General features: G+C 34.8%; 1 protein-coding gene across 1 annotated transcript in view; it reads right to left on the reverse strand.

Moving 5' to 3' along the window:
• The window catches only part of LOC124370315 (glutamine synthetase-like), a 64,092-nt gene extending 50,069 nt beyond the window's left edge, over window positions 1–14,023 (reverse strand). Inside the window, exon 1 of the mRNA XM_046828613.1 lies at window positions 13,894–14,023. The gene's annotated coding sequence lies outside the window, so the exon portion shown is untranslated. The remainder of the gene's footprint in view (window positions 1–13,893) is intronic.
• Window positions 14,024–14,303: the final 280 nt, after the last annotated feature.

Below are 14,303 nucleotides of genomic sequence, written 5' to 3' on the forward strand. Positions count from 1 at the left end.
GTGGGGTGGAACCGAGCTATCAGTCACATAAGTCACTACAGCGGTGAGATGACTATGGGTTGTGACAAAAGTTCATAGAACTGAGTTCTGTAATTCTTGTAAAAGTCTGTATAACATATTTACATCAGATAAACAATATATCAGCTAACAGAGACATAACAGTAAAATGATGAGTTTTTCGTTTTGTTCTATCTTGAGGTAGTTCATTAAAACCGTTGCCGCGATAAATGAAAGTAAATTGTTGGCTCTCCTCCCAAATGTCAGTAGCCTCTGTGGCCGAACAATGAACCCAAACTGAGATCCACTTTCCCTCGAGCCTCGGGCCGGTAGCATTACAAACTAATATTCCGGACCATCAATCCAGCCTGTCAGTAAGACGCGATGTGGACATCTGAGGAGCATTTAATCTAGAAGGGTGAAACGTCACTATAATTGGAAGTGACGTCACCGGCGAGCGCTTGAAATGTATAATAGCAATTGTGTTGTTATAGGAACAAACAGCAGCTCCTATGTTTTAACACGTTTAAAATGTTATTTTAATTCTAAAGTCTGTCTTATATTTCTCCATCATGTTTTTACTTGAAAGTGATCAAACGCTTGTTTTTAGCCAAAAGATGAATTAATTAGATTTGTTCTACCACTAAAAGATGGGTGTAATTCGAAGTTCTTCGAAATTATCGCAATGGCATACTTGTGCTTACACGGAAAAATACAACGACTTAAAAAAATATAAGTTGCATTGATATCCAGTTGCAAATAAAAGCAACATTTTTATGTTGTTTTAAAAAGTTACCTTTCCTGTATTACTGTAAACTAATATTCTATAACCGTAACAGAGTACAGTAACCAAAGATAAAGAGATCAAACATTGATAAATCAGTGTTAGTCGCACATTACTACACATTCAATACGTCATAGACTTTTTTATTTATACCTACAAATTACACCTCCATACTCTAAGAAAATCTTTGAGCAATTTTCAGTCCCTCATGAATGTCGTACTTCGGCAGAGTGGATTTGTAAATCTGTAGAACAATTGTAACCGCATTGTACGGAATTATTCGCGGAATATTGTGTAAAAATAAAAATATCCTCAAGGAGGTGTGAATGTGAACTATGGAAAGTACACATTTAAACATTGCAAGTGGTAGGAGTATTCTGATATCCCTCCCTCCACGTGGGTACACCGCTGCTGGGACAACATTACTGTATCTGTTCGTCCTCTGAAGGCTGTAAAGAGATAACCTTGAAGTCAAGAGCTCCGGAAGTGTAAGGGCAGACAGTGCTTACAGTGCCTTGTAGCCTATGTAGGTCATGAGTGCAGATTGGACAGTGACGTCATGTAATGTTCAGCCTGCGGTCAAATTCGCGCGGCGGAGAAAGTTGCACTTTATATTAACTGTCACTTGTAGGAGATTTGCAAACGGCGTAACAAAATAATAACGTTTTAAATAGAAAAAAAATACAAGAACTGTACAAAGCATACAAAATGTTCGTACAAATACGATTTATATGGCTAAAAATAAAAAAATCTACCTCGAAAATTAAAAAATACAAAGGACTCGTATAGCTCGATCGATAACAAATTGTGGGATCCGAGTTACTGGTGTTGTTGACCCGAGGTCAGTGGCACGCGTTGCCAGACATTCAACTCTTGTTCGGACACAAACTGTGTAACAGAAAATTCACTGATTAATTTCACAACAAATTATGAATACACACTAGAGGCTTTGATTAGGAGTTTTGTCGAGTCTAGATTACGTAGCTAATACCCTTAGCGGATAAGCCAATATCAAGGTTACTGTGATTTACACTAATAAGTTTTAACGGCTCAGTGAGAACTGTGTTTTTAAGACTACATAAAGTGTAATTAATATAATACAACTTTTTTTAAATATACAATATGTCGTTAATTTCTAGTAACGTATCTCCATCGAAATGGTGTTCCTCAATGACTTACATTACAAACATATTAATATCACTTAATTATTTCTGAAATGATGAACTACTCGACATAACACGGTGCCCGCGATACTCTATATCTTTGTTGTAAGCATTCTTTAGAAATCACAGTTGCGGTAATACATTACTTTACTAATTACTTTACAAAACTAATTAGAGCGGTAATACAGGAGAACAAATGACTGGGAGGATCACTTCTTATTTTGCAAAATATTCAGAAGGATAACATTCATTCACATGTAAGTGAAGGCATATTTCTTTGCATCGCAGACTTTGGAAAAGTTGAAAATCTGTAGAAGTTATTACCGAAAACAAGCGGACTGGTTAGCGAACTGAAGAAGCTGTCAATCAATAACAGGTACAGAGCTTTCCACGTGAGTCGGCTGAGTCATTGGTCATATCCCTCAACGTCAGGCAGCTCTTCCAGCTTACTGTACGAAATTTGCATCACTGACAAAAAATTGCAAAGGTCACAGAGAGGATATGGACTTGCGCTACATCTATCTCAGAACCTGACTCTGACGACTGTACAGACCGCGCGGGTGGTGTAGCACGTGTATAAAAGCTGTCTCGTGACTGTGGCTATGTCTCCGTCCACAGTATTGCCACAGTTACAAAAGCAGCAGTGATCGCTCCTCGTGCACCATTTGCCTCGTGTAAAACTAAACTGCCGTGTAGATAGGATTATCAGCATATCTTAGTCTGTATGATTTATTGTGTCTCCCGAGGCAGTATTTTCCGCATAAAATAGAGTCAATTGTAGTTTTGTAACTTGTCCACACTGCTACTGCTTTTCAGTATCATCAAACACAACATTGGATTTTAAACTACTTTGCAGTGAAAAGTTCCGATAGTTTGTTTAAAATATTTTTCGTTTATAAAATGCCAGTGTGTGGAGTTTACTCCACAATTTGACTAGAAAAAGTTTTGCAGGTTGCGAACGTAGGAGTAAGTTTTACAGCAAAAAACTAACATTAAAGCAAATACACAATTAATTGAACAAATACATTTAAATGAACAAAAAATAGCAAAATTCAACGATTTATTTTACCGCTGGATTTTGAGGAATAATCAGGAAATGAATACGTACTTATATAAAATAATCCAATTGTAAATTTTTAAATGACAATAGAAACAAAACCATTATTTTTATTGACAGTAACGGATCATGACAAGTTTGGTGGGCTGTTTTATTTTAGTATTTAATGTGATTTTACGAGAGAATACTGGTATACCTTATTCACATTTGGCGATTTGTATACAGCACTATCAAGAGTTATATAAAATCTAGTTTAGTACATTTTGTTATTTGTTTTTATTTTTATATTTTACTTAACAACGTATTTAGTACTGTACTTTGAAATATATTTATAATCACTGTTTCATATCGTTTGCCTTAAAATAGAGCGTACCAAAATGTTTCAGTGGCAACAGACTATAGCATAATAACATATATATTCTTGACCTTCGATATAAAAACGCCAATCAGATTAAATTATTTTTATGTAATGTACATTTAAAAATTTAACAGGTAGATATTAAATTTAAATCTGATTAAATAAACGGCCGGGGAAAATCGTTTAACGCTACATTTAAAATAATGTATGGCTCTTGATAAATGTAATGACTGTAAACAGATTGTAAATAAAAGAAACATGCTAGAGTATATATGTTTGTTTTAATTAAATATTCTCTTACCAATTGACATACTTATTACAACGTATTATAATTAAAACAGTAAGGTTTTAGTATCTACCTAAGCACAAAAAATGTATTAATTATATTTAGTACATTGCATACGAAACGATAAATACATTTGAAGGAATAATAAAAAACAAATTATTTATATTAAAAGCATTGCTTGTAAAACTGAAACTAGGTCACGTACTTGCAAATAGCTGAAAGAAGAACCCTTCAATAAAAACTTATGACCATTTTGGAGGGTTCTTTCAAGTGCCCTCAACTCTCAGATAGATAAAACACTTATTAAGTTTGATTATAAAAACCCAGTTTAGATTATGATTATTTTACGAATCTACATATTCTTATCTGTATGATATTATAGTTCTTGGCTAAAGTTGACTGCATGGAGGTTTATCGGGGGCGTGCTGTGTTATCAGTGAACGGCCTTGCCGTGGTTGTCAGCCGCTCCTTATCATCTGATAACAATAACGACATGGGTCGGAAGCAGCAGGTGCACTCTCCCAACCCTTCATGTTCCTCAGTCATATAAACCTAACCTCAAAAAAGCAACACGCACCTTCAAATTGTACAATTGATTTACTGATGAGGTCTTTTAATTTCTTTTTGATGATTGAATGGCAATCGTTTCTCGGGTGTGAACTTCACTGTCATGTCAATACTGACCATCACTGTGAATGACATTTAACTGACAACGCACTTCGTGCACAATGCTCTATACTAGATCAATAATTTCGTAAATCCTGAACAAATATTGCGCTAATTTAAGTTTTCATTATAAATAAGTGATTGATCAAATAGAAAATGCCACTGAATCCCAGTCTGGCGTACGAAATAAAGAATGATGACATCCGTAAGTACTTCCGAATGTCAGTTTTTCCCACTGTCTAAAATAAGGACTAAAATAAAATAGAGACTTCGTGAGAAGAAAACTGTTAGATAAATCATTCTTCGTCTGTAAGTTACAACCAAATTTCTCAGGGCAGTACGTTTTAATCTGCTATTCAGTAAAAACATCCTAATTTTTAAAGATTCCTAGTACATGTGCAGTAGAAATATGCATGTTATTACATGCCTATTTTTAAGTGTTCATTTAAAGATTCTGAACGTATGAAAAATATAACGACCGAAACATGATGGAACTGTGAGCGGTACGATTTCAACCGCGGTTACAACAGACAGGATCCTGACCAGATGATAACAGAGAAGTTGTGTCAACGAGAGATCTAGCCCTGGGCCTGCTAGCCTAGAGGGGCGGGACAGACGTTAAACACTACGCTCTCAGAATATATAGTGATTACTGGCTTTCCCGGTACTAATTCGGGTTCTCGCTTTCTAAAATCCAATTAGTGGAAACGAATGTAGCCTAAACAATAATGGGAGGTAAACCTTACACTCAGCGCGTTAATGCAATAGTGCAATCCCATGTGCGTACTGATAATGTAGACTCGTGAACGGTTATGGTTCACTCTGAGTTAACCTCCGTATCTACGGTTCACAAAATATTCCAAGTAGCGTAACGCGAAGTCTGCAGAAACACGATACGGGAGACACGACCCGTGCGTGAGAGGGGAGAGCTATCGGGGTCATGACCCCAGTGATAACACACTGATAACAGAGCCGCCCCAAGGGGGTCACCTTTGCTTTAGTTTTTACTCAAATTTTTTCCAGTAAATGAAACATGAATGGTATTTTCCATAATAGTGATATTGTCGTCTGATACCACATCCTGTATTGAACAAACCTCGGTAAATTTCTTACTTTTACTAATGATATATTAATAGTTCAGCTGAGATTCTTTCAGTTGTACAACACAGTGTTTAATACTTTTAGTTTTATTGCGAGACGGTTAGTGTGAATTGTGATTGCAACTAATATGGTGTATTAAGTTACGTTCAACGTTTATAGTGCAATTTGGCAGGACATGAATTCAGTTGTACAACACAGTGTTTATTACTTTTAGTTTTATTGCGAGACGGTTAGTGTGAATTGTGATTGCAACTAATATGGTGTATTAAGTTACGTTCAACGTTTATAGTGCAATTTGGCAGGACATGAATTCAGTTGTACAACACAGTGTTTATTACTTTTAGTTTTATTGCGAGACGGTTAGTGTGAATTGTGATTGCAACTAATATGGTGTATTAAGTTACGTTCAACGTTTATAGTGCAATTTGGCAGGACATGAATTCAGTTGCAATTCTACAATTAAAATAGTTATACTGTAGTGGAAAGGACATATTGGATATGCCATTAAGATTTACGTGAAATGTTAACAGATTTTATTATTTTAGTTATCACAGTAGCCCTCATTGATTTTCACTGTTCAGATCTTTTACAGTATTAAAAAGAATTGTCTTCCCGAGCTTCGAGAGCAGGTTAAGTAATTCAAACTAAACAACAGTAATAGTCACCTGAACACAATATTTTTAGATCTGAGTAAATAATGTGTCGCAAATCGTAATCGCAGCAAACACAACACAGAAGTCTCACTGGAACACAGTTAACAGCGCCTCCTATGGCCAGACCAAGTAACGTCTATGTAATGCATACAGCGAGCGCAACACTGACGAATTTTGTTATTCTAGAATACAGATTGCTAATTGCAAAGGCTACGTCGTCAAATCCATATTGGAGTTACGGACAACGATCTATTAAAGCAATTCACTATATGTAGCAAATGAATGCAAAACAATGCAAACTTCAATAAAAATTACTGTAAACTCTATTCAATACGATATTGAAAATAAATTGACAGGTAATTCACACGAAACTGTCAAACTTCTTCAGACATCAACAAGATAGTAAAGGGTAAGCAATGATGGGGGGGAGGAGAGGGAAGCTTGTGGTTGGCGGGAAGCCAACTGGCCAGTTCTCACATTTACCGACAGACACGTGGCGATCATGACTTAACAGGTTATAACATCTCCACAACATATATCACCATGACTGCTACTTCTCTGTCTCTACTGGCAGTGGGTCTTATCGCGTCGTAAAATGTACTATAAAAGTCGTGTTTTGTACGGTTTATTTAATTACGCGATAATTCAAGGGCAGAATTGCCGATTGAAGTACACTAAAATGTAATGCAGTGATTATGGATACTAAGTGTATGCCCATTGGGTCTAAGCTCAAAGATATTTAGAAAAGCCAATACATTGCTTTGTATTAGTACGGAAGAAATTCTCTTACAATTCTTAATTATTTATTTAAATAATTTTTCAATATTGATATACAATTAAAAACTTTACATTGTACATTATCTAGTTCTTTGACTTATTTATTCAATATAAAAATCGTTCATATCTTTTAAATTTTCTTTTCAGTAAGGTATTATTTCTTATAATACCGCAACACGAATGAATTTATTTACGAATTCTACTTTCCTTTGATATACAGAAAACAATGATGGTGTCAAACACAGATAAGCCATCGCAATATTGTTTATTTACAGACCGGGTGTGCGATATAGTCTCACGTCTAATGATTCACGCCCAATGATACGATGACCACCAAGTGACGGTTCGCATACTGATGTGAATGTTTGATGATTGTTCAATCATGGCCCCCCAGGATGTCGTTTGAGACACTCCAAGTTTAAAGGATCTTAATTTTTAAATGGGAGCTTTCGAAATCGTAGAGACTATATCCAATACGAAAATTGAAATATAAAAGAACCCCTGCACAGACTCTCTCTGTTAATAAAATAAATCACGCGAACAAAGTATCTATAAAAACTTTGAATACACAACTTGGCTGAGACATACATTCTTTGCGGTTTACATGATATTAATCTGTGTTATAGAAAATCTGTGGATAGAACTATGACTTTTTATGTATTGCTTTTTTAATAAAGGTGTACATATTTTTATTCGAATAGTTTGTTCACGTAATATTGAAGTTTTGAATGAGACCTAATAAAAACGCATGGCTTTTGAAAAAAAAACTACTGAAAAAGTACAACTGATTCCACTTGATTTGTTCCATTATCTTTCTTTATTCATGATTTTATCGTCTTTAGACAATTTTAGAGAAAGTATTTAAGCTATTTAAAGTTTAAATACAATGAAGTATCTAACTGATTTCTTATTACTAACACACTACGAGAAATGTTTGTAGGTGAAAAGTAGTAAATTAATTAACAGAAAAAGCACTTTTTGGTAAATTAATTTAAAAAATATAGTATTTTTGGATTATAATTGGACAGTACGTTGATCCATCCAGGAATAATGGACGATTCAGGATAGGTTAAGTGGTATACCTAGACCGGTTCAAAGGGGGGTCGGTGCACGACCTCGTCTCCAACTCTCTCCAACTGCCCATAATAACCTCACTCATCTCTACCCCGAACTTGATGGACGCAGGCCAACGCAGCTGAGTAATTAGCTTACTTGGCGCCGACAGAACCTACCGTCAGTAGTGATCAAAGTACCAGTACAGCGATGTAATACAATTTAATTTTAACGTAAAAATTCGTTTCTAACGTAATCGTGCTCTCGGAGTTTCAAACGGTGTGCTAAAATGTAGTCTGAGATATTAAAAAGTTATTGTCACGATAACTTATTGCCTCAAGAGGATAGAAGGTAATATAATATCATTGAAATAATAAAATGGGGAGGGCATTAGAACATTGAACTGTTTTAAAACTGCCATGTCAGAATTATGTTTATGAATGATACAGCGTTCCTTTTCATCCATCATTCATGTGCCACACCATCACAACCAATTAAGTTACTTTTACATATTTGAAATCAATGTCATTTGGCGAGCCTTCAGGAGTCCTTGGTAAACAAGCAGAAACAACAAGCTGAATTCTTCGAACTGCTCGGATTGACACATCAAAAGATAAACATAGAAATTTGAGTAGATGATGCAACTCCACTGGAATGGGTAAACAACGCACACCAAACTTCAAGCAGTTCAGGACACGGAGAAGACTGGTTTCGACATTACGAGGCGCTAAACAAATGTTTTGTAAGGGTTGTTTTATAGATCAGCTAGCAAGTCTGTCTGAAGAGTTCCAAGAGCATTGTAAACGTGTGGGCGCTTAACAATGAAAGCAACTTTGTAATGTTTGTACTATACAGTTATCGACTATTTACGATATTTCGATTTTATTGTCATATCCAGAGCTGCAGGCAAACTAAGAAACCATGATAAGTTTCAGATTCAGAGACAAGGTATTCTTAGACATTTCAAATGGTTTTTTAGCAGATTAAAGGGCTTTCCAAATTCTTTTCTTGGTCAGGTGAAGAAGAGTTTGCTTTTGGCGCCTAGTAAATAGAGCCTATTGAATTGGCTTATTGCACAAATTGAAATACTTGTGAAATGATGGTGGGAAATAGAGCGACCTTGGGGTAGGCCGTTGGTGGAGCCAGAAGTAGGACTCCAGGGGCTAAATCCAGCCAGATTATTTTGAAGCGCATGTCGGTGTGCGTGGGCGCATGCGCGAATGTCATTTCATCACCACTTGCTCGCTCGGCGATGCCATCGATTTGACATCACAAAGTAGTTTTAATAGCAGGAATAGCTAATTGCCAAATTAAAATCAGACGCAGATATTCTGCCGTAAATCGGCTTATAACGTCTTATATTCGTTAATATATTTCACGGAAGTAGCGAATAGGCTTTAAGGGGGTTCGGTATGCCCTATCCTTCCCATGTTAATTTGGTGTACCTTTTTCTCAGAAACCTTTAAAGCTATCATTATCAAACTTTAGGACACTACTATTTAGACCTTTGTTAACATTTAGAGCGGAAGACATTATAAAAATCTATTTTAAATTTTTATTAAAAAAAATTATAATTATAAATTATTTTACAAAAAATTAATAAATTTTTTATTTACAACAAATTAAATAAATTTTTTTTTAACTTTGTTCCGCTCTAAATGTTAACAAAGGTCTAAATAGTAGTGTCCTAAGGTTTGATGATGATAGCTTTAAAGGTTTCTGAGAAAAAGGTACATAAAATTGGCCAAATTAACATGGGAAGGATAGGGCATACCGAACCCCCTTAAATAACAACAAATAAAACATTGTAGGCCTGACAATGAGTGAAGCCTGTATTGTATTGTACTAATTTTAACTTATCCCTTTGGCACTATGACTGTTTGTTCGTTACGCATTTAAGTGCAGCTGCACTACACGTGCAGTTAGATCATTGGCATTGGGCACTGACAGAATGTCAGTGACCAGGGGTCACGAATTGTCCTGAAGTAAGCCTTCAATGATGCCCATATTGTACGTATAGGCGCATACAGAGTGTACAATTGATCTAATAGACATAACCCCTGGATTCTTTAGACGGTAAGTAATTTTCCGTACGGTACTCAAATCTCCACAATGGTCGAAATATCGAAACCGAATAAACGTTATTTACATCACCTTTGGCCTCATAATGATGAATATTCTTAACCCGTATCAAAGCACCATGATCTACAGAACATAATCACCATGAATATATAGGGGCAGGGTATTGTTAGTAATAATTCTAAATCACGTATTGATTCCATTATTCATCAGTGAATATTTTTAATTCACTACTTAAATGGGAGTGGTAACACTAATATTTAATAAACTGAATGATAAACGTTTACATTGGTAAAATATATCATGTAATTACCAATGTTATCCTAGAATTATTTAGTTCGCAATACAGAAACAAATGAGTTTGACTCAAATCAAACTAGGACACGGAACAAGTATTTTAAATTGTTTCCAAATTCTGATTTTACCTTTAAGTATTATGAACAAGAATAATCAATGTTATATATTTCAGGTTGACTGTTATACGTTATTGAAATAACAAAAACTAATGTACTTATATTACTTTTAAAACATTAAATTGACCACATTATGCTAACTTGGAACGTTATCATTGATGACTAAGTTACCAAGTCAATATCAGTGGTATAAACTCATATCCTTCGCAAGGCGATAATACAGATCATACTTGCACTCTGGACAGAGACAGGAAAGGCACAACATAGCTTGTTCTGTGTTGTGATAACTTGTAACTGCTAATAAATTCGAATAAACGTTCAATGTAAAAATCTCTAACTCGTATTTTTGTTATATAATCACTATTATTACGCTATTAAAATGATCTGACAAGTGGTATAAATTTATTTCAGATATATTCAGATATTTTTTTATAAATATAGCATATAACAAAATAAACTTTCATTGATTAAACTTACAACAAAAATAATGAGTTGAACCAATTTCAATGCAAAGTTATGTTATAGTTACATTATAAAGGCAAAAGTTTTAGGAACAGTCGAAATGTTAATTATCGACAGAAGAATATATTATTCTTCTTCCTTCTTTACTCTATATTCTCTAAGGTCACTGTAATTTCTATTGTAGGATTAAGGTATGATTAGTTTTGCAACATCTCCGCCGAGAAACTAATTGATTATTAATTTTCCGTCTATGGTTCTCGTAATCGTATGATTAGAGAACGCTAGTTAGGATATGTGAACTTGGTTTTGTTAAGGCATATCACTGTAGCGAAGATAATAATATTCTTATTCTTCTACGAAAAACTGCTGTTAGTCCTTATTACATTTTGACAAATACGAACAGTTATAGCCACAGACATCTTTTCATTAGACTTAATCCAATTATCTGCATACCCTTACTCAACAAATTTGAAAACTTCCTAAGCCTTACCAGAGTTTCTCATTACAAAACACTCATGAACCTGGCGTTAAAGAAGTTTTTGGTAAAGTAAACTTGCCAGGAAATAACATGTTTTTTCTAAAAAGTGGTTTTTACCTTATGGGCTCAAAAATTTTCCGCTTTTGGCTGCCATTCAAGATTATACTGTATAGGATATTACAGTATTACAGTTCATTGCCCTCTTCATTCAAAATCGGGTCTTTTTCGGTTCTAAGAGAAAACCACAAGCTATATTAAAAAAAATTCTTCGCGTTTATTATCACTTTACAATGATTACTTTTTTCGGTAGTATCATCTCAAATAATAAAAAATATTAGATGACATTTAATGTCATTATTCATTTCAGTGATTTGACATTTGGTAAAATTGAATTTTTATCTTACATTTATCTTCATAGGTCTAAGTATAAAGAACTCATACATTTGTTTCAGATACTCACATTACAAATGACTCAAGATTCATATTCTGCACATGAACGAAAAATGCATAATAAAACTAAAAATCACCTGCAAACAACCCGCAAAGTATAAAATACTCTCAAATAGAAAATGCACCTTTCCTATTATCAATGCCCTTGCCAATATTCACAACACAGTAGAGAGAGGATAATGCCAAGAAATGGACTGATAAGATAAGAGCAGCGAGCACAACAGCTGACCTCAAGATAACGGAGCTACTCTCAGATTAGTAAAGATCGTCAATTAACATTGTTTGACCCACGCTCTGAAAAAGTATACGTACAAATACAATAAAAACTTCCCGTGTGTAACCGTAGATACCTTGTTAAAATTTATTAAAATACTACATTTTTGTTTTAGAAGTATGTACATTTAGCCTAGACCTGACCAGTTTTGGTCCACTGTGGCGGTGTTTTTTCCCGAAGAGGGTTGCCTTGAACCCCCTTATTAGAGAGGTACCGTAATTACTACCCCCTAGTCTTGCACACTAGAGGCAATGTAAAAGTTTCGAGTCAGCCTCTCCAATCCACGTTTTGAGATAACTGGACAGTCCAGCTAGAGGTGTTCTGCTGATTCTTCATTACAAAATCTACAACCGACGTTTCTCTGGCGGTGAACGTAGGCTACTGATGCTGCATGCTGTTCCAATGCTTCACTTGGTCAAGCCGAAAAAAATTTAATTGGTTAATATTTTACCCTTAAAAAATTCAACAACTCGCCATGTCACTTCAGTGCGTTAACATTTTATTCCGCAATTGGAATTTGTTACCAATAACTTGTGCGATCAGCGCGTGCACTCTCTTTTTAGCGATTTCATTACTTAATTCTCTTTATGGTTGAAAACTTATATTTTGATAAGTTATATATAACTTATAAATTGAAATTAATTTCCTTAGATTCTGTCATCTCTTACCTTCCAATCGGAGGAAAGTCCTTCCATCTTTTAACAAAGTAATATTTATAACGGAAATATTGTTTAAAGACGACTAGGAAGTAAACATCCAGTTAACATACGAATTATACAAAAAACGAAGTAATCGCCACTTTAATACTGATTAAAACATTCCCTTTACTTTTAACTCCGTTTCCAGCCTTATCAAGACAAATGAGGAGCTATTCAAACTTACATTGCTAACAACAATGTTACTCGAAACGTTAATGAGTTTTGAATTTTGAATTAAAAAACAAATACATCCAGATGAAGCCCATCAACTTTTAGGAGACATGTTCCCATGAAGTATTTCACTTATGTTAGTATAACGAATAATCTCTTGACTGTTGGTGTAATGACACCAAAGCCCCCTGAACATTTTACCTTATAACTTAGGCTATATGTATAATTAACAGAGGCTTGATTTTTAATTATGAAAAATGTAAGAATCCATACATAGAACCCTTCAAATATAAAAACAGACATCCTCCGGTATTCTGGTCAAGAATTTACGCTTCGTATCCCAGCGATATCACCAATGCAGTGTTACAATACAATTTTATAATTATTACTGATTATCCGGTACAGTTTGAAGATGGAAAAGCTAAAAAGTGAGCGTAAAAATTTAAAACAACATATTCGGTAACAAGAGATACAAGTAAAAAAAGAGAACTAAACCCACTGTTAAATTATAGAAAACCTTTGATGGCATTTATACTAGACTGTAATTTTGAGTCTTGGCAAGAAAATTGATTGGTCGTTTCTATCGAAAACATTTTTCATACCTAGTTTGTTGAATGACCAAACTCGTGAATTCTCAGGGATAACGTTTATAACTATTTTTGTCCAAAAGCCGTTAATATTAATGATGGAACAAAATTGTAATACATTTATTATAAAATGTGATATAATTGATAAAGGTTTTTACTATTAATGAAAATTCATACTGAAGGCACGAACTATCAATGAAAAATGTGTATTTTAAATACGTAATTGTAACTAGACAAATACACGTGAGGGGCATACCATAAAACATCTTGCGGCAGTAATTTTTAGATGTATTTCTTACAATTTGAATTTTGAAAAATGAAAGAATTTGTCTTTTAACAAATGCGCATTTACAATATAAATTTAAAAAAATGCATAGATGATGTACCTGTTAGTGTAACAGCGGTGAAAATCTAAAGACGACCCCGGCTCTGCAGGGCTGCACCACACGACTGAACTGACACAAGCCCACCTCTCTCACACATATACACAACAGCTGTTTGGTGTCTGGTGCGCGCGCATTGCCACTCATAGATAACAGCCACCCGCGCCACGACGCGCGGCGTCGCCAGCGTCACGTGACGAACCTTGTACCTGCGTCCTTACCGCATGCATTTTTCTTTTTTCAGTAGTTCTTTATGCATAATTTTGTTTAAATTGCTAACTCTAAGCTAAATCAACTTTAATTAAGTGATAATAAGGTCGGCATGTATTGATTAAAATAAGTGATCAGTTTATAAGGAAATTTTGAAAAGATATTTGTGGAGCAAGACTGCCTAAATATTATATGGTACATCC

This window comes from Homalodisca vitripennis, chromosome 1 (genome assembly GCF_021130785.1).
Source record: "Homalodisca vitripennis isolate AUS2020 chromosome 1, UT_GWSS_2.1, whole genome shotgun sequence".
Taxonomy (NCBI): Eukaryota; Metazoa; Arthropoda; class Insecta; order Hemiptera; family Cicadellidae; genus Homalodisca; species Homalodisca vitripennis.